The 20,617-nt window shown below is 48.4% G+C and overlaps 1 protein-coding gene across 1 annotated transcript in view; it reads right to left on the bottom strand.

The window, feature by feature from the left end:
• TRAF3IP2 (TRAF3 interacting protein 2) overlaps positions 1-11,204 on the bottom strand; it is a 51,381-nt gene extending 40,177 nt beyond the window's left edge. Inside the window, exon 1 of the mRNA XM_029047550.2 lies at positions 11,078-11,204. The gene's annotated coding sequence lies outside the window, so the exon portion shown is untranslated. The remainder of the gene's footprint in view (positions 1-11,077) is intronic.
• Positions 11,205-20,617: the final 9,413 nt, after the last annotated feature.

The raw sequence follows: 20,617 nt of genomic DNA, 5'->3' as shown, positions 1-20,617 counted from the left end.
TATTTTCGGTATTCTCAGTCCCAAACAAGTAGTCATTTGAGGAAGATGACCTCTCAAATGAAACGTAAGAGCCCTGCATTAAGCGCTTGGGAAAGTACAGTACATTAGAGTTAGCGGACAGCTAACCGCATTTGGGCAGCAGAAGGTGGTAAACCTCAGAGGCCTTCTAGATCCCAGATTGGTTTTGTGGACCAGGTCCTGATTTGTCCTTTCTAGCATCCCTTTTTTGAGCTCTTTTCGGCCGGGGGCGGGGAAGGGAGCTACCGGGCACCAGCTGGGTGGCTACTTCCTGCACTTGAGCTGCTTTTCGAACCCGCAAGGTTGTTTCGGTGGGAGAGGTTGTTCAGACCCCAGTAGCTTGGAAGCCAGTCACCCGCACCCTCAGCTTTTCCATAACGTGTGTGGGGAGGGAGGGGGTAACATTGCATTTTGGATAGAACGTGCGTTGATCCGGAGAGGACACGATGCTCAGCTGGAAGAAGCTCTTGTGCCCCTCCACCTGCAGTGCCAGACGATGCGCAAATACCGAGCCGTAAGTTCACCTTGCAGGTTCTGTGAGGAACGAGGAGCAGCGTGGCCTAGTGGAAAGAGCTCGGGCCCGGGAGTCAGATAACCTGGGTTCTAATCCCGGCTCTGCCACTTGCCTGCTGTGTGTGTTCAGACCCCAGTAGCTTCGAAGCCAGACAACCGCACCCTCGCCGCTGAAGGAACTCTGGACCCAAATATTTATGATTCACTGGCCATGTGAGGCACGGCAGTCTCCAGGAGCCCTCAGAGGGTTGTGGGATAAAACGTTTGAGACTCAGCGGCTAAGACGACATAACGAACGAACTCTCCGGTGTAAAATGACTAATTAAGTGCCTAGATCTAGGGAAAAACGGTTCACTAGTGGAACCGCAGGTTAGAATCAACCGAGGTGCTGTAAAATAATGAAGGAGGGAGGAGAGGAGGGAGTGAGCCACACCAAGCCAAAAACCATTTAAACATCAGTCTCTTGACCTCCATCTGCGAGAAGACAGGAATTTTAACAGCAGCTCTCGGAGGCCTACGCTCGTAATATTTTGGCCGGTCGATGCCGGACATCTTCAGAAATACCTGAAGCCGCATACTGTGCTCTATCCACCAAAGCAGCCCTCGATGCCGGGCCCCAGAGTGGGTGGAGTAGACAGCCGGACAGGATCATTCACCGGCTGGCCATTCTGAAAGAGGGCCCCAAATCCCCGGCCGAGCGTTTTTCACCATCAGAATCAGTCACAGTCGGAGGGCCCGGAGTGAGCTCAGCCCATCGCTACAAGGTGCTGGAAGACCTGAGGCGGGCCCAGTTGCCGATTCATTGACCGATTCACGCCCGGGCCTGGTTCGGTCAACATGCTTCCGTCTCCCGGGCCCGCGCCATTAGGGCTAAGCCGAACTAGACAGGCCAGTGGGGCTCTAGACCGGCCTGCCTTCTTTCCTTCCTGCACACGGAGGGGGTTCGCCCTTAGAAAGGAGGGGAATCAACCTCATCTAGATTTGGGGACAGGCTCCCACAGCGAAGAGGAAGAGCCCTGTCCTCTCTGGGTAACGAGAGACCAGATCAGCACTCTTAAAATCCTTAGACCTTTCCAGTAGCTACCTTCCGATATGTCCCAAACCTAATTCTACACAGTGCTTCCCTCTGTCCTTGACATTACACAACGTTTTCACATCATCCCCCAAACTGTTATGAAGAGACATTCATTTAGAATTTGCTAAAGAATCTGTGTAATTTCCTCTGAAAATATTTTGTCGAGCAGAGATCCCAAAACTTTTACCATCTTCCTCACGGCTGAGGCTTCTGAATATCCACGGTAGAGGCAGAGAGCAACATAATCCACAGACAACTCCAAACTCAAATCAGTTTCAACATCCTCCTTCGGCCAAACCTTTTTTTTTTTCTTCTCAGAAGCTCTAGTTAAAGTAGCTCAAGTGACTTATTCATCCTTGCCTCACCCTGGGCTGGGTAGAGATTATGATGTCTTGGAAAATGATTCGAGGGCAGACGCCCAAAAGGGAAAATTCATAAACTTATATAATCAGTTCCTGAATATTAGCAAGCAGGCTATGAGTAACTCTCTGGAGAGTCTTGTTTTTAACATCCCTCTGGACAATATGACTACATAAAACCTCTGAGACCACAAACGGTTCCTTTACTAACATATATGAGAAATACATGTTTAGTTTCATGTAAATATTGGTTGAAGTTTATCAGGAAGACCCCGAGATTGAGCTTTAGGTGCATACCCTCAGCTACAGATTTTGGTGGTCTTTCATGATTTAGGAGGGCAGTATTTTAACAGTGGGTTGTTTGGAAATCATGTGGGGAAAAAGTCCCCTAAAACTGTTTCCAATTTCATTTTTTCTTCCTCCTACTTATGCAAAACTTAGTAACCTCGATTTATTTGGTAAACAATTCCGGGAGGTTAGGTTTAAAGTGAGCTGCTTGGCAGAGATTCAACCTCCAGTGAACAAATACTTCCAAACTTACTGGCAAAATTTCCCGGACTCAGACATTCTTCCGTTTGGTTTGCCAGAATTGAAATAGTGGGGGAGCCAAGGAAGCTCTAACTGTCCTGTCAAAATATTCATGCGGCGTAACGCCACTGCAAAACGCCTGCGTCAAGACCTTGTGTCTCCGCAAACGTTTGGGAAAAGTTGGAATTCAGGGAAGGGGAAGTGACCGAAGGGAATGGACCGGTACCATTATTTAAAAAGCATTTAGAACACACAGAAAAACCGTCCCATTCATTGTTCCAACCAGAAGGCTCACGTCGTTTTGGATCCCCTCAGAGGCTTAACTGCCTGTTTCTGATCAGTTGATGTGGAAGGAGAGGGCAAGAAATGAATGATGTGTTTGCCCTGAAACCTTTCCTGGGGAATAAGAAGGCCTCCCTTACAATACTTGAGTTACTAGTGAAGAAGTGGTAACAACTGGAAGAAAAGAACCGTACATGGAACGAAGCTAAAAAAGCAAGGAAGTTAAAAATGAAATCAGACAAGCAGGGAAAGGCAGAGAACCTTAGAGTGAGTTTAACGTAGAAAGAGATAGTCACTGGGTGGAAATCAGGGAGTTCAAGAAGTCACAGTTATAGGCACACAGAGTCCCCACCAATAATAATAATGATGTTGGTATTTGTTAAGTGCTTACTATATGCAGAGCACTGTTCTAAGCACTGGGGAGGATACAAGGTGATCAGGTTGTCCCACGTGAGGCTCACAGTCTTAATGCCCATTTTACAGATGAGGGAACTGAGGCACAGAGAAGTTAAGTGACTTGCCCACAGTCACACAGCTGACAAGTGGCAGAGCCAGAATTCGAACCCATGATCTCTGACTCCCAAGCCCGAGTCCTTTCCACTGAGCCACACTGCTTCTTTAGTCTTAGAGAAAGGGCAGAGGAGAGTGGGCAGAGGTCATTGGCATCTCCGTGGTTGCCTCCTAAGTACCAATGCTGAATGAAACAACCTAACTTTCCCGGGCCCTGAAGATGCCAGGCAAAGCTAGGGAAGGCAGTTCTTTTCCTGGTTGAATATCTGCAATGGTGTGGGTCGAATATGAAAAGAATTTTAAAAAATCATTTTTTTCTTATGTGTTAGAAGACAAGAAATACCATTATGTCAGATCGACGGTCCCCTCTCCAGCCCGGCTTTCTGTCTGGCAGAGGATGCTTGGAAGAACAGTGTGGCCACTTTCCCCGCGCTTAGAACAGCGCCAGTGCTTAGAACAGTGCTTGGCACATAGAAAGCGCTTAACAAATACCATCATCATTATTATTATCCATTTGTATGGTTTAGGATGTGCCTTCTACCCGACATAAAACACCACTCCCTAAGCCCTCATTTCTCCTTCCCACCCTCTCCTCTGCATCTATGCAATTTCCAGTGTGCCCCTTAAGTACTCGACACTCACCCCATCCCCACAGCACTTCCGTGAATATAATAATAATGATGATGATGGCACTTGTTAAGCGCTTACTATGTGCCAAGCATTGTTCTAATATCCTTTTATTCTACAATTTCCCCTTACTGTAATTTATTCTAATATCTGCCTCCTGCTGTAGACGGAAAGCTCGCTTACTATGTGCCAAGCACTGTTCTCATATCCTTATATTCTACCATTTCCCCTTACTGTAATTTATCCTAATATCCGCCTCCCGCTGTAGACGGAAAGCAGGGAATGTGTCTACTAACTCTACTGGAGCGTATTCTCCCAAGCGTTTAGGACAGTGCTCTTCCCACAGGAAGCGCTCAAAAAATACTATTGATCGACATCTAAATTAGCCAACTTCTCTTTATAATAACCTCACATGGTCTCTCTTCCCTGGATTTATTCAAACTCTTCTTGAACCTCTTAGTGCCTAGATTTTTAGCTATTTTGAAGACTTGGGCTGTGCCTTCTCCAATCGGTATAATTCCCTCCAGCATCTCGTTCAGTGCTCTCTGCACATGGGAAGTGCTCAGTAAACAAAATCCTGGGATAAATCACCTCCCGCAGTCATACACACACAAGGTAACTGCCAAGATGCTCCCTACTGAGGAGGGGAATGGTAAAGGAAGAGCAGCAGAACGCTGCCAACTCCGAGAGCTTGGCCTCGACTCCCTAATCCGGTGAGCGGTGCCAGGGAAGCCAAGCTGCCGGGACGACGGTAGCAACAAATTGAAGTTGAACGCCTCGGAGAGAATACCTTCCCTGGGGTTACCTGCATAACCCCCGTCACCCCAGTCTGAGGAGGGCGGGGTCTCCGTCCTGCCTCGCTCCATCTCTGTGGGAGGGACTGAAGCAACAGCGTGGCATCGCCTCCATAGACTGTAAAATGTCGGGAAGGCCTCAGCGAGGACGGTTTCGGTGACTGTTAGACAGCTGGGAAAGGTCTGATACCCTGCTCTCCTAACCACCGGACCCTACGGCTCTATTTTCTACCTATCTCCGTCCTCCATTTTATGTTGACTCCTCTAGACTGTAAGCTCATTTGGGCAAGGAATACCAACTCCACTGCAGTCTCCCAGGAGCTTAGTAAAGCACACAGTAAATGCTTAATAATGAAAATAATAAGAATGGCATTTGTTAAGCGCTTACTATGTGCCAAGCACCGTTTGAAGCGCCAGGATGGATACAAGGTAATCAGGTTGTCCCAACGTGGGCCTCACAGTCTTCATCCCCATTTTACAGACGAGGGAATTGAGGCACCGAGAAGTGCAGTGGTTTGCCCAAGGTCACCCAGTAGACAAGTGGCGGAGCCAGGATTGGAACCCACGTCCTCTGACTCTGAAACCCGTGCTCTCAGCCACTAGGCCATGCTGCTTCTCAATGTGTACCACTGATCGATTGATATGATGTTTTTAACGTTTGCATTTTTTGCTCATGGCTCTCCTGCTTTATATTTCTATTGTGAGCTCCTTGAGGGACAGGGACCCTACCAAAAACTCTCCTCCGTGTATTCTTTCCTAGTGCTTAGGACCCAGCAAGTGCTTAATAAATACTATTACTACTCTTTGGCCTCTAGCCATTTATCATTTCTGATCCCCAGCACTCACTTGGTGACTTGAATTTCTAAATTGTTGTATGCACAATCAACAAACACAGAAATTTTACAAGAGGATAGCAGATGTAAGGGTCAGAAAGACAAAGGAAGAAAGGACAACTAAAGGTCAAGGTAAGAGAAAAATCTACATGATCGTGGTGACGGGGATCAGAAAAAGAGGAAGTGTCTTGAGACAAGAATATTTTGTGGCTGATAGGCAGCAGGACTGCTTCGGTAGACACATGTGGGAAAAAAACACACCAAGTAATTGCCATGCATTTAGTCAAACTGAAAGGAAACTCCTTTGAACGTGTCTCACCTGCTCTAATTTGTTTGGATTCCTTGCAATTAATTTTGCCTTTAGTGGCTAGCATAAGTCTTTCAGGATGGAAAAATGATCCGCAGTTTATATCTGCATACTACAATTTGCAAAAATGCAAATTTTAGACAAGTGATCCACTAAAATACATCTACTAAAAGATTAAAAAGGAATACTATTACTCTTCCTTTTCAATTTAAGAACATCTGACGAATGCTTCCAGAACACTGCGTAATTCATCCTTACTAAACTCCGTGTGCTAGCTGGCAAGTGCTAACAGAATTCTTCTCCCGAAATGCAAATATCTGCAATAGGGAATGTTAGTTAAGCATCTTAGGCCCAAGAAAATTCCCCTCCCCCAGCAATGTCTTCCTGCATCCCTGATGTCTGTTCCAGCCCCATAACAATCTCCCGTCCTCGATGCTTTATCAGTCAAATGACTTGGAGCTGCAGCAGCAGATAAAAAACTAGCATGGTGTGACATTTATGAATCAAAAGCTCTGTGGGCGGCAGAACTACATTTAACCTGATTTTAATCACAATACCCGGAAATAGATTCATGCTCTTCTTCACAAATGCAGACACTGAAATTACCCACTGCCCCCCCACCCCCACCCCGTAACCCTTCTTCATAGAAAAATGTGGAGCAAAACCTGAACTTCAGCACTCTAAACATGCAGGGACCTGCCACCTGACAGAAACACAGCAGAGATCCGTCACTGTACTAGAAATCCACTTCATTCTGCCAGGGTCAGCTGTTTCCATCTTTAAGGACAATTTTAATCTGAAGGCGAGAAACCCCACCTACCCTCCGAAAAATACAAAAGAGAAAAATAATTAGCTTATAGCTCATGGTGTGACTAAATCATACGTTGTCACCCCAAATAGAAGAGTCTCTAAATTTGGTCTTTTTTCAGGCTGCACTAAATGTCCCACACATCTATTACCCCAGCAAGAAACAGATTATGCTGCTCTGTAATTCCTGGGTCTTCAATAGCTATGTGTCCTTTTTGAACAGTCCTTTAGTCCAGAAGGTAGTTCGTATTTGAGGTAACTACGGAACCCTATTTCCCGGGCTCCTTCAATGGGGCACTACATGAGTTTGAAGTAACTTCCATTCTTTACCGATGCTGGGACTACCTCTTCACCGCAGACCACGGCAGCGTGGCCTAGCGGAGAGAACTTCATTCATTCAATAGTATTTATTGAGCGCTTACTATGTGCAGGTCACTGTACTAAATGCTTGGTACATGGGTCTGGGAGTCAGGGGACCTTTGTCTTTAATCTCAGCTCTGCCTTTTGCCACTTAAAAGCCATGGTTGCTCATTTCAGTCAGGTTCACTGAGCAGAGTTTCCACCGGCGGGGCTTCAGTGGGTGGGATGACAGGGTACAAGATTCCCAGGAATTTGTGAGGTTCCCAGGGAACAGGCCCTAGTGGATCTGAGTTTCTAGTCTGCTCTGCTTGCCCTTAATCAATTATGAGGAAAGGGGATTTTCTCCACCAGGCTACTGTTTAACAGCCCTCAGGGACCATCCTACCCCTCCCCTCCCTAGCCATTGCCAAGCTAGGCCTTTTGAAGTAAATGAGGCTCTCCAAGGACTTTATTTTGGGTCCCTCCACCTAGCTCTCATCTCCATCTCCCTACTTCTTTACGTCTGTCAAGCTCTTGACCCAAAAGAGTGGGAGTGAGAAGAGTGGAAAGAGAGAAAGTAAACTAGGAGAAAGAAGTGAATGAATAAAGAAGAAGTGTTTGCTTTCCTTTTTCATCCCTCCTACGTTCACCTCCTGTTTGCCTGAAACTTCTGTTCTGAATTCTGGCTCTGCCATCTGCCTGCTGGGTGACCTTGGCCAAGTCACTTCTATGCTGTTTCCTCCTCTGAAAAATGGGAAATAAGTATTTGCTCTCGCTCACTCTAAGGCCTGCGAGCCCCATGAGGGAATGGGGACTTGAAAGTGCTTATTATGTGTCAAAAACTGCTCTAAGCGCTGGGGCGGGTACGAGTTAATTAGGTCAGACACAGTCTCTGTCACGCATAGGGCTCACAGTCTGATTATCTTGTATCGATCCCAGCATTTAACAAACGGTTTAGCCCACAGTTAGCAATGAACAATGAGGTTAATTAATATTAAGCATGAGCCTGGGAGTCAGAAGGACTCTGGCACTTGTCTGCTCTGTGATCTTGGGCAAGTCGCTTTGCTTCTCTGATTTCACCTCACCTGTGAAAATGAGGATTAAGACTGTGAGCCCCACGTGGGACAGGGACGGTGTCCAACCCCATTATCTTGTATCTACCCCAGCGCTTTGTTCAGTGCTTGGCACATAGTAAGTGCTTAACAAATACCATTATTATTATTATTATTAAAGTGCCTGGAACATACTAAGTGCTTAACCATCATACTGAGTGCCATCAATTCTGATTCTGGTCCCTTTTGAACTACACGATTTAGCCTTCCTCCTTTTCCTTTTATTTGACCATTGGATACACACTGAAAGTACCACAGATTGGGAAGCAGCATGGCTCAGTGGAAAGAGTCTGGGCTTCGGAGTCAGAGGTCATGAGTTCGACTCCCGGCTCTGCTACTTGGCAGCTGTGTGACTGTGGGCCAGTCACTTAACTGCTCTGTGCCTCAGTTACTTCATCTGTAAAATGGGGATTAACTGTGAGCCTCACGTGGGACAACCTGATTACCATGCATCTACCCCAGTGCTTAGAACAGTGTTCTGCACATAGTAAGCGCTTAACAAATACCAACATTATTATGAGATTAAGTTCCTAGTCCCAGGTATCAGCATTTATCCCTTGTACGATATCCCCCAAAGGTTCCGCCATTTATCTGCTGTATGACCTTGAGCAAGGCACTTCACTTCTCTGTGCTTCAGTTCCCTCATCTGTACATTAGGGACTAAAACTTTTAGCCCTATGTGGGAGAGGGACTGTTTCCAACCTGATTAGTCTGTATCTACTCCAGCGTTTAGCAAAGTGTCTGGAACATGGTGAGCGCTTAACAAATACCACAATTATAATATTACTTTCAGAAGCAAAAAAAAAAAAATGTCCGAGATGCCAGCAATGTCCCCGTGTTTGGGTGGCAAAGGTAAAGCCAACAGCTACTTGTTAAGAGCCAGGGGAAAATGTCTTGTCTAATACAGTGTTACTGATTTTTCTCAGCAGGAAACACGGATTCAGGCCATCTTGGGAAAATTACTTTGCAGGCCAATCACTGACAAGATGCACAGCCTCTAGCCAACCATTTTCAATTTCAGTTTTCTTCTCAGAGAAGCAGGAACGTCCTCCTGAAATAAACTCACAGATTCCCAGGGGAGGTAAATAAATTCCTACCCCAAATCCCATCTCCTCTAGGAAGCCTTCCCTAACAGGTCACTCGTCCTCTTCCGTGTTGCCTATGCTAATAATAATAATTATTACTGAGATATTTGTTTTGCACTATGTGCCAGGCACTGTGCTAACCACTGGGGTAGATACAAGGTGACTGGATTGGACACAGTTCCTGTCCCACATGGGGCTCACAAACTGTAAGCCCGTCAAACGGCAGGGACTGTCTCTATCTGTTGCCGACTTGTTCATCCCAAGCGCTTAGTACAGTGCTCTGCACATAGTAAGCGGTCGATAAATACTATTGAATGAATGAATGAATAATCCCCATTTTACAGATGAGGTAACTGAGGCACAGAGGAGTGAAGTGACCTGCCCACGGTCACTCAGCAAACAAGCGGTGGAGCCTGGAATAGAATCCAAGTCCTTCTGACTCCCAGTCCCGTGCTCTATCCACTAGGCCGTGCTGCCCTTGAATCTGTATCCCATTAACACCCTGAAACTCCTCCCACAGCACATTCATACACAACCCCTCAACTCCAAATTCATTAATGGGCAGGGAACGTTTCTACCAACTCTGTTATACTGTACTGTCCCAAGAGCTCAGTACAGTGCTCTGCATACGGTAAACCCTCAATAAATATGATCAAATGACAGATTGATCCTTAAACTCTAATGCTCCCGGATTTGTAATTTATGTCAATATCTGTCTCCCCCGGCCATACTATGAGATCCTTGACTTTCCCCGAGTGTTTAGTACAGGGCTCTGCCCACAGTAGAAGCTTAGTGCGTAGAGCACGGGCCTGGGAATCAGAAGGACTTAATTCCAACTCCGCCAAACGTCTGCTGTGTGACCTCGGGCAAGTCACTTTACTTCTCGGGACCTGTTCCCTCATCTGTAAAATGGGGATTGAGTGTGAGACCCACGTGGGACAGGGCCTGTGTTCACTCTAACTTGCATCTGTCCCAGTGCTTAGAACAGTGCTTGGCACATAGTAAGTGCTTAACAAGTAATAATAATGGTATTTATGCACTTACTATGTGCCAAGCACCGTACTAAGCGCCGGGATGGATGCTGGCAAATGGGATCGGACACAGTCCCTGCCCCACGAGGGGCTCGGTCTCAATCCTCAATTTACAGACGAGGTCACTGAGGCCCAGAGAAGTGAAGCGACTTGTCCAAGGTCACACAGCAGACGAGCGGCGGGGCCGGCGGGGGAAACCAAGTCCTCCTTGAGGAGCAGGATGGCTCGGTGGCGAGAACCTGGGCTTAGGAGTCAGAGGTCATGGGTTAGGCTCAGTGGAAAGAGCCCGGGCTTGGGAGTCGGAGGTTTGAATCCCGACTCTGCCACTTGTCAGCTGTGTGACTGTGGGCGAGTCACTTCACTTCTCTGTCCCTCAGTGACCTCATCTGGAAAATGGGGGTGAAGACGGCGAGCCTCGCGTGGGACAACCTGATGACCCTGTATCTACCCCGGCGCTTGGAACAGTGCTCTGCACACAGTAAGCGCTTAACAAATACCAACGTTATCATTATTATTCTTCCAATCCCGGCTCCGCCACCTGTGTGACTTTGGGCGAGTCCCTTCCCTTCTGGGTGCCTCATCTGCAAAAGGGGGACTCCTCTCACATCCAAAGGAGGGGCCTCTTTGGTCTCCCGCGGCGCTGAGAACGGGGCAGGGCACATAGTGAGCGCTTAAGAAATACCGACATGAATGAATCGGAGGTCCCGGGCCCTGGCTCGGCCCACTAGGCCTTGGAGGTAGTCGGGGCCTAAAAAGGCGGGAGGTGTGAAGTGGCAGAGGGCCTGGGCGGGGGCGGGGGAGAGGGAGGCCTCCCCCCGGGGCCGGTCCTGTCCCCGGCCGGTTCCGCCACCACTCACCTGGCCACCGGGCCCCCACGGGAGGCCGCGCTCGTCCCTTCGACCCCTGTCGGCCCCTGTCGGCTCCTCGGCTCGGTCCGTCTCGGCTGGCTGGGCGGCCGCCAGGTGAGTGGCGGAACCGGCCGGGCCAGGAAGTGGCGGCGGCGGCGGCGGCGGCGGCTGCCGCCTGCAGAAGAGGCCGCGCCCCCGGCCCCGGCCCCGGCCCCGGCCCGCCCCTCGGCCCAGCCGCGGCCTCCGTCCCTGCCCCTTCGGGGCTGGGGCGGCCGAGTGGCAGTCCTTTCGGTTGCGATGGGATTGGGATTGGGATAGGGAGAGGAGCCTGGGGGAGAATCCCGGCTGGCCGGGGGAGGGGCCGGAACGGTCACTCGGGGTGGCTCGGCCTTCATCAGTGAGGGAGGGAAGGGGGAGAAAACCAAGGTGCACCCACACACTCCCTTCTCCTCCCTTTTTCCCCCAGCCAGAGCCGTCTCCTCCCTTTCCACACTCGCCCCGTAGCTCTCTCCTCCCTCTCTCCCCCTTTCCCCGACACACCTATCCACACCCGCCCAGAACTCCTCCCTCCCTCCCCTTCTCTGTCTCTTTTTCACTCTCTCACACGGGCCCCCTCAGCTCTCTCCCCCCTTTCACTCTCACTCACTCACTCACTCACTCTCCGTCTCAAACACACCCAGCTCTCCCCTTCTCTCCCCTTGGCACACATGCACCCATAGCTCTGTCCTCCCTCTCTCCCCCTTTCCCACACACCTAACCACAGCCACCCGTGACTCTTCCTTCTCTCTCTTCCACTCACCCTCTCTCTCACACACACACATCTCTTTGACATACACAGACCCATAGCTCTCTCCTCCCTCTCTCTCCCCCTTTCACACGCACGCCTCTTCACACCCACCCTTAGCTCTTTCCCTCTCCTCCTTTCCGTCTCTCACTCATTCACACTCTCTTCCCCCTTTCCACACCGACAGCCATAGCTCTCACCTCCCTCTCTCCCCTTTTCACACACACCCATCCACACCCACTCATAGCTCTCTCCCCTTTTCTCTCACACAGCTCTCTCCTCCTTCTCCCCTTCCCCCCCTCCCCACAGCTCCTCCCTCTCTCCCCTTTCCCCCCTCCCTTTCCCCTCTTTCCCCTTCTCTCTCCCTTTCCTTCTTTCCCCCTTCTCCCTTCTTCACACCCTTCCCTTAACCCTCACTTCTCCCTTTCTCTCTCCAAAATGTATATAATTTGGATATCATCTGATCCACGCTCTATTTCATTAAATAGTTAACTAACTCCTCCACCTGCTGATTTCTCTGCTGCTTCTCCCAGGGAGAGCAAGGGGTGGGAGAGAGACAGACACAGCGAGAGAGAAACGTGTGTAGTGACAGCAGTGGGAAGGGAGAGGAAGCTCCAGACATGTTTCTGTGTTTTCCTTCCCCTCTTTTAAGGGAAAGTTTGGAAATGGAGCCAGTGACTGCAGTATGCTGAAAGAAGTGGAAGTGGAGGAAGGGAATATAAAAAGAGCTGTGGGAAGGTTAATGATTGGCCCCAGCACCCTTTCCTCCCATTCTGCTAGACTGTAAAATTATAAGCTCCTTGTGAGCTTGTTTCCTTTTAGTTGTGCTTTCCCGAGCACTTAGCGCCGTTCATTTAGTACACTCAGTAGGTGTGCAAAATAATGACGGATTATATTATGCACTTCCTATGTGCAAACCCCAGAGTGGCTACCAAATAATCAAATCCGACACAGTCCCTGACTCACGAGGGACTCATAGTCGAAGAGGGAGGAAGAATAACATGGCCTAGTGGATAGAGTCTGGGCCTGGGAATCAGAAGGTCATGAGTTCTATTCCCGGCTCCGCCACTCGTCTGCTGTGTGGCCTTGGGCAAGCTACTTTACTTCTCTGTGCCTCAGTTACCTCATCTGTAAAATGGGGATGAAGACTATGAGCCCCATGCGAGACAGGGACTGGGTCCACCCTGATTTGCTTGTATCCACTCCACCTCTTAGTACAGTGCCTGGCACATAGTAAGCACTTAAATATCATTATTATTATCATTATTTATATATTATTTTTTCTACTGTGGTGCTGAGTACACGGCTTGACTCATAGTAAGCACTTAATGAATACAATTATTATTATTCTCAAGAGTGAAAAAGAGGGATTTCTGACAAACTTCAGTATGTTTCCTCAATTGCTTGGTCAAAGACGCTCAGGGCTTTCCTCCAACTAATATCATTGAGGGAGAGGCCCAGGGCTGATAATAATGATAATAATAATAATAATGGTATTTGTTAAGCGCTTACTATGTGCCAAGCACTGTTCTAAGTGCTGGGGTAGATACAGGGTAATCAGGTTGTCCTACATGGGGCTCAGAGTCTCGATCCCCCTTTTATAGGTGAGGTAACTGAGGCACAGGGAAGTTAAGTGACTTGCCCAAGGTCACACAGCAGATAAGTGGTGGAGACGGGATTAGAACCCACATCCTCTGACTCCCAAGCCCAAGGTCTTTCCACTAAGCCACGGGAAGGAAAGTGAGAAAAGCATCATGTGTGGTATGACTGTACTGGCCCCACTCAGAATCTTCTGAATGACCCTGGATGAGTCGGAGAGGTCTGGTCTGAACGGACTTGTGATCTGGCTACCAGAAATAAGGGTATATTTTACCCTGTGGTGACCCAACCTATGATGCTTAGCTACTACAAGACTCTGTCATTGAAATCCAGGCTGGGGTGCACGGAGGCAGGGGTGTCATGAAGGGCAAGGTGTGGGAAGTGGGAACTTTTAGTCTCTTCCAGGTCATTAAAGTTGCCACACTCCCTCAGGATCAATGGACTTTCCACAATAGTTCAGCTTCAAAAACTCAACCAGTCAGTCTCTCATTGGCTTCAACTTACCCTGTGGTACAAAGTCGAACCCTCTGCGGGTGACAAAATCTTTTCCTGCCCCTGAAATAAACTACCTAGTGGCCTGGGGGAGATCACTCTCTGGGCCAACTGCCCGCCTGACTCCAAGGGAGACCCGTAAAGGAGAAACTCGTAGGATTCACAGTTTGCTGAGTATCGTTCGGAAAGAGTTAAGGCCGAATTGTTCCCTCCTCCTGTCAGTCCAGTGTTCACACCCTTCACCCTGTCATCGATCTATAACTGGGTGGAGCAAGGACAGCCTGTCTGAATAAAGTCTGCTTTGCATGGCATTCCTAGCCACTCCCCACAGGGGAAGGAGTCTGGTTTTGTGGGGTTAATTCAAGCTTTAGTGTTTTGTTACTATGGTGATGGGTGCTACATATCCTAGGTAGAAAGAGCAAACTCGGCCTTTGAGAATACAGCACAGCTCCGGAAGGGTCATGCTGATGCGATCTCAAAACCGGGGGGGCTTTTGTGTTTGCCAGAGATCTGGTGTTTATTCATGTCTTATCAAAGCACAGGCACAAAGTAGGAAAAGAACTTTCGAATTAGATGCAGGAAACTCTCCTCTCTGATGTTAATCCATAAAAGAGACTCCCAAGGGGAAGAGTGGATTATACTTCCCGAAGGCAAATTCTGTTTGGCCAAAAAGGTGGACAGATGGTTAGGGTCTTATTTGAATTTACCACTCTCAAAAGGCAGAATTAAAATGTAGGGAAGCAAAAGCTGCCTCCTTGTGTTTCTTGATCACCTTCCCTATCAATCAGTCAATCAATTGATGGTATTTATTGAGCGCTGACTGTGTGCAGTCTACTGTACTAAGCACTTGGGAAATAATAATGTTGGTATTTAAGCGCTTACTATGTGCAGAGCACTGTTCTAAGCGCTGGGGGAGATACAGGGTAATCGGGTTGTCCCACGTGAGGCTCACAGTTAATCCCCATTTTACAGATGAGGTAACAGGCACAGGGAAGTTAAGTGACTTGCCCACAGTCACACAGCTGACAAGTGGCGGAGCTGGGATTCGAACCCATGACCTCTGACTCCCAAGCCCAGGCTCGTTCCACTGAGCCACGCTGCTTCGCTGTTACAATACCATACAAGGGGGTAGACACGATCCTTACCCACAAGGGGCTTATGATCTACAATCCCTCCAAAGGGTTCCTGCCATGTGATAAACTCGAATCGGTATTCCTCACTGCACTCCTTTGAGGATTCCAGGAATTCCACGAGAAGCAGCCTGGCCTAGTGTATAAAGCATGGGTTTGAGAGCCGGAGGACCTGGGTTCTGATCCTGGCTCTGCCACTTTCCTGCTGTGTAACCTTGGACAAGTCACTTACCTTGGCTATGCTTCAGTTTGCTCAACTGCAATTTGGGGATTCAGTAGGTGTTCTCCCTCCTGCTTGACTGTGAGTCTCAAGTGGGATCGGAACGGTATCCAGCCTAATTAAGTTGTATCTACCCCGGCATTTAGAACAGTATTTGACACAAAGTAAGCGCTTAACAAATACCATAAAAAATACGAACACAAAACCCAGCAAAAGGAATAAAAAACAAACTCGATCTAACTAGTCCATCTTCCATCCCTGAAACCTGCACTCTCTGCCAGAGTCCCCAAGTTTTCTTTAGACCCATGGATCGGATCTGCTGATCTGCTTATATTGCATCTACCTCAGAGTTTGTACTTGGATCTGTACCCCTTAAGCACTTGATATTCACCCCACCCTCAGCCCCGTAGCACTTACGTACAAATAATTGATTTTAATGTCTGTCTCCCCATCTGGACCGTAAATTCCTGGTGACCAACCTCTCTACCTAGTCTGTGGAATCAGTCGACCAAAGAATCATATTTATTGAGCATTTACCACGTCCAGGGCAGAAGCAGCATGGCCTAGTGGAAAGAGCCTGGGAGTCAGAGGTCGTGGGTTCTAGTCCCGGCTCCCCCACGTGTCTGCTGTGTGACCGGGCCAATTTGCCCAGAGAACGATCTTCCTCAGGCCCCTAAGGCATACTTAACTTCTCTGTGCCTCAGTTACCTCACCTGGAAAATGGGTATCAAGACTGTAAGCCCCATGAGGGACATGGACTGTGTCCAACCTGATTACCATCTATCTACCCCAGTGCTTAGCCAATAGTAAGCGCTTAACAAATACCACAATTATTAATGTAACGGAGTTCGTAGGCATGTTCCCTACCCACAACGAGCTTACAGTTTAGAAGGGAATACAGGAATGAATTTAAACGAATAAATTATGGAAATGAACATGTGTCATGGGGCTGAGGGAGGGGAGAATAAAGAGTCCAAATCCAAGTGAAAGGGAGTGGGAGAAGAAATGAGGGCTTAGTTGGGGAAGGCCTCTTGGTGTCTGAAGATGGGAAGAGCGATTGTCTGTCAGATATGAAGAGGGAAGACATTCCAGGCCGGAGGCAGGATGTGGGCAAGGGGTCGGCAGGGAAATAGATGAGATCGAGGTACAGTGAGAAGGTTGGCATTAGGGGAGTGAAGTGTGCAGGTTGGTTTGTGGTAGGAAATCAGGGAGGTAAGGTAGGAGGAGGCAAGGCATTTGATTGCTTTAAAGCCAACGGTAAAGAGTTTCTGTTTAATGCAGAGGTGGATGGGCAACCACTGGAGGTTCTTGAGGAGTGAGGAAACATAGATTGAGCATTTTGTGGAAAAATGATTTGGGCAGCAGAGTGAAGTATGGGGAGAGACAGGAGGCAGGGAGGCCAGCAAGGAGGATGATACAGTAATCGAGGTGGGATAAGGACCAGTTAAGTGAGCACTCACCGTGCCCCGATCTTGTCTAGCTTTGAAGCCAATAGTGAGGAGTTTTTGCTTGATACAAAAGTTGATAGGGAGATTTTTGAGGAGGGGGGTGACATACCCAGAGCGTTTCTGAAGAAAGATAATCCGGGCAGCAGATTGAAGTATAGTCTGAAGTGGGGAGAGAGAGGAGGCTGGGAGAAGGGATGCTGATGATGGCGTTGGGACGGAGGGGTTACAGGGAAGGGGCGGGGAGGAGGCGTGGGGGTGGTGCAAGGGGAGAGGAGGAATTGAGTGGCAAAGGGGTTGGAGGAAGAGGGGGGATTCATTCATTCATTCAATCGTATTGAATGGGTGCTGTGTTCAGAACACTGTACTAAGACTTGTTCACCCCACACATCCTATCCGTTACCAAGACCTGCCGGTTTCACCTCTACAATATCGCCAAGATCCACCCTTTCCTCTCCACCCAAACGGCTACCTTACCGTTACGGGCTCTCGTTATATCCCGGCTAGACTACTGTGTCGGCCTTCTCTCTGACCTCCCTTCCTCCTCTCTCGCCCCGCTCCGGTCTATTCTTCACTCCGCCGCCCGGCTCATCTTCCCGCAGAAACGATCTGGGCGTGTCACTCCCCTTCTTAAACAACTCCAGTGGTTGCCTATCGACCTCCGCTCCAAACAGAAACTCCTCACTCTAGGCTTCGAGGCTTTCCGTCACCTCGCCCCTTCCTACCTCTCCTCCCTTCTCTCTTTCTACCGCCCACCCCGCACGCTCCGCTCCTCCGCCGCCCACCTCCTCGCCGTCCCTCGGTCTCGCCTATCCCACCGTCGACCCCCGGGTCACGTCCTCCCGCGGTCCCGGAACGCCCTCCCTCCTCACTTCCGCCAAACTGATTCTCTTCCCCTCTTCAAAACCCTACTTAAAACTCACCTCCTCCGAGAGGCCTTCCCAGACTGAGCTCCCTTCTCCCTCTACTCCCTCTGCCATCCCCCCTTTACCTCTCCGCAGCTTAACCCTCATTTTCCCCTTTTCCCTCTGCTCCTCCACCTCTCCCTTCCCATCCCCACAGCACCGTACCCGTCCGCTCAACTGTATATATTTTCGTTACCCTATTTATTTTGTTAATGAATTGTACATCGCCTCGATTCTATTTAGTTGCCATTGTTTTTACGAGATGTTCTTCCCCTTGACTCTGTTTATTGCCATCGTTCTCGTCTGTCCGTCTCCCCCGCTTAGACCGTAAGCCCGTCAAACGGCAGGGACCGTCTCTATCTGTTGCCGACTTGTTCATCCCAAGCGCTTAGTACAGTGCTCTGCACATAGTAAGCGCTCAATAAATACTATTGAATGAATGAATGAATGAACTACAATACAGCAATAAAGAGAGGCAGTTGCTGCCCACAACAGGCTCACAGTCTAAATGGGTGCGGGGGAGACAGACATCAATACAAGTAAACAGGCATCAATATAAATAAACAGAATTATAAAGCTATACGTACATACATAAGGGCTGTGGGAGAGCAAAGGGAATGACTTGGGAAGAGGAACTGAGGAAAAAACGGGGCTTATTCTGGGAAGGCCTCTTGGAGGACTTACAGACTAGAGTGGGAGATGGGCAATAAAATGAATCACAGATAAGGGAAATGGCACAGTATAAGGATTTGCACATGAGGGCTGTGGGGTTGGGGGTGGATATCGAGGGCTTAAGGGGTACAGATCCAAATACATACGCAACGCAGAAAGGAAGGCGAAGAAAGGAAATGGGGCTTAGGGTAGGTCTCTTGGAGTAAATGTAATTTTAGCACAAACAATCTAAAGAAAACAACACCTATCCCTTTAGGAGTATATTGATATCCAATTCATATGGATATCATATCCGTTCTCTTTGTGGCTTTGGCAAAAAGAAGTTAAAATGAAGTGGAAATAAATAGTCCCACAAAACTCGTAGCTCTTCCAAATAGTGCCCTAGAACTGGACAGAGTTTTGCGTTTTGCCCTTCCAGTGTCGTTAGTTACTGACATGACCACACAAACGCAGAATATTGTCGAATCTACCGACTTTGTTATATTCTACTCTCTCAAGTGCTTAACACAGTGCTCAACACACAATCCCTCAATAAATACAACTGATCGATCGACTGTGTGCAAATTTGACCTATGAAATCAAGGACGTAGTTTGGGTGCACACTGAGTGTCATGCTAGGTAACACAAACGACTGATTAATTGCGATGTTTTAATTGATTTTCAAGACATCTGCCGCCTCTGCCTCCTAGCGTTTAGCTCCCTTTCTGTTTCTGGAACTTTCCCATCTCCGTTTTCAGAAAATACTAGGACTGGTTGGAATTGCAAGCCTCATCTCAACCAGCACAGGTCAACTTGGTTTTGAGGTTTCATAACAGCTTGGGTGTCCTGAAGTCCCTTTTCACCATATTAGGAGCCACATGGCTTAGTGGATAGAGCACGGGCCTGGGAGGAAGAATGGAATGGGTTCTAAACCCGGCTCCACCCTGTGCCTGCTGTGTGACCTTGGACAAGTCACTTCAGTTCTCTGGACCTCAGTTACCGCATCTGTAAAATGGGGATTGAAGCTGTGAGCACCCACGTGGGACAGATACCGCACCCAGTCTTATTTGCTTGTATCCACCCCTGCAAATAAATGCTGAGGTGCATTGGAAGGTGGGAAAAGTGTGGGAAGGAGAATCAATCAGGGAAAGCCATCTGGAGGAGGTGGGATTTCAGAAGAGCTGAAAGATGGAGAGAGCCGAATTCCTTCATTCTTTCAATCGTATTTATTGAGCGCTTACTGTGTGCAGAGCACTGTACTAAACTCTCGGAAAGTACAATTCAGCAACGAAGAAAGACAATCCCTGCCCCCAACAGGCTCACAGTCTAGAAGTGGGGGAGACAGATGACAAAGCAAGTAAACAGGCATCAATAACATCAATATAAACCAATAGAATTAGAGATATATGTACACATCAGAACAAGAAAAACAGGCATTAATATCAATAAATAGAATTAAAGATATGTACATATATTCACAAGTGCTGTGGGGCGGGAAGGGGAAGTAGAGCAAAGGGAGCGAGTCGGGGCGAGGTGGGGGGAATCCCACGTGGACTTGATGAGGGGGAGAGAGCCAGGCAGAAGGAAGGGCAAGATCAAGGCATCGGAGGTGGGAGAGGTAAGAGGTCACAGTGAGAAAGTGAGGTTTAGAAAATGTCGAGTGTGAGCTGCAGTTAAGTGAGAGCAGATGGGAGATATGTAAGAAGGAGAGAGCTAATGGAGTGCCTTAAAGCAATGCAATTCTTCTAGGTTTCCTCCTATTTCTCTAGCAGTTTTTCTCAATCTCTTCCTCTGCCTCTCAATCATTAATTGCGGGTGACCCTCAGGGTTCGATTCTGAGTCCCCTACTAGTCTCACATTATATACCATTGGTCTTATATTCCTTATTCCTTCCTCATCCTCCTCAACCACTCAGCTGCCTCTGACACTGTGGACCACCGCCTCCTTGGAGAAATATTATCTAACGTTGGCTTAACTGGCACTGTCCTCTCCTGGTTCCCTTTCCGGCTGTTCCTTCTCAGTCTCGTTCTCAGGCTCCTCTTCTGCCTCTCACCCTCCAACTGTGGGGGTCCCTCAAGGCTCATTCCTGAGGCTTCTTCTGTTCTCCATCTACACCCCCTCCCTTTGGAACTCATTCGCTCCCATGTTCGGCTACAATCTCTATGTGGATGATTCCTAAATCTCCATCTTCATTGCTAATCTCTCTCCTTCTCTGCAGTCTCGTACTTGGATGTCCCTTTGACTCTTCCAAATTAACAAATCCAAAACAGAACTCTTCAACTTCCCACCCAAATCCTGGCCTCCTCCTGACTCTTCCATCACT

Source organism: Ornithorhynchus anatinus, chromosome 19 (genome assembly GCF_004115215.2).
Source record: "Ornithorhynchus anatinus isolate Pmale09 chromosome 19, mOrnAna1.pri.v4, whole genome shotgun sequence".
Classification (NCBI taxonomy): domain Eukaryota; kingdom Metazoa; phylum Chordata; class Mammalia; order Monotremata; family Ornithorhynchidae; genus Ornithorhynchus; species Ornithorhynchus anatinus.
Note: the sequence above shows the minus strand (reverse complement) of the source record. Positions and strands in the feature narration are given on the sequence as shown.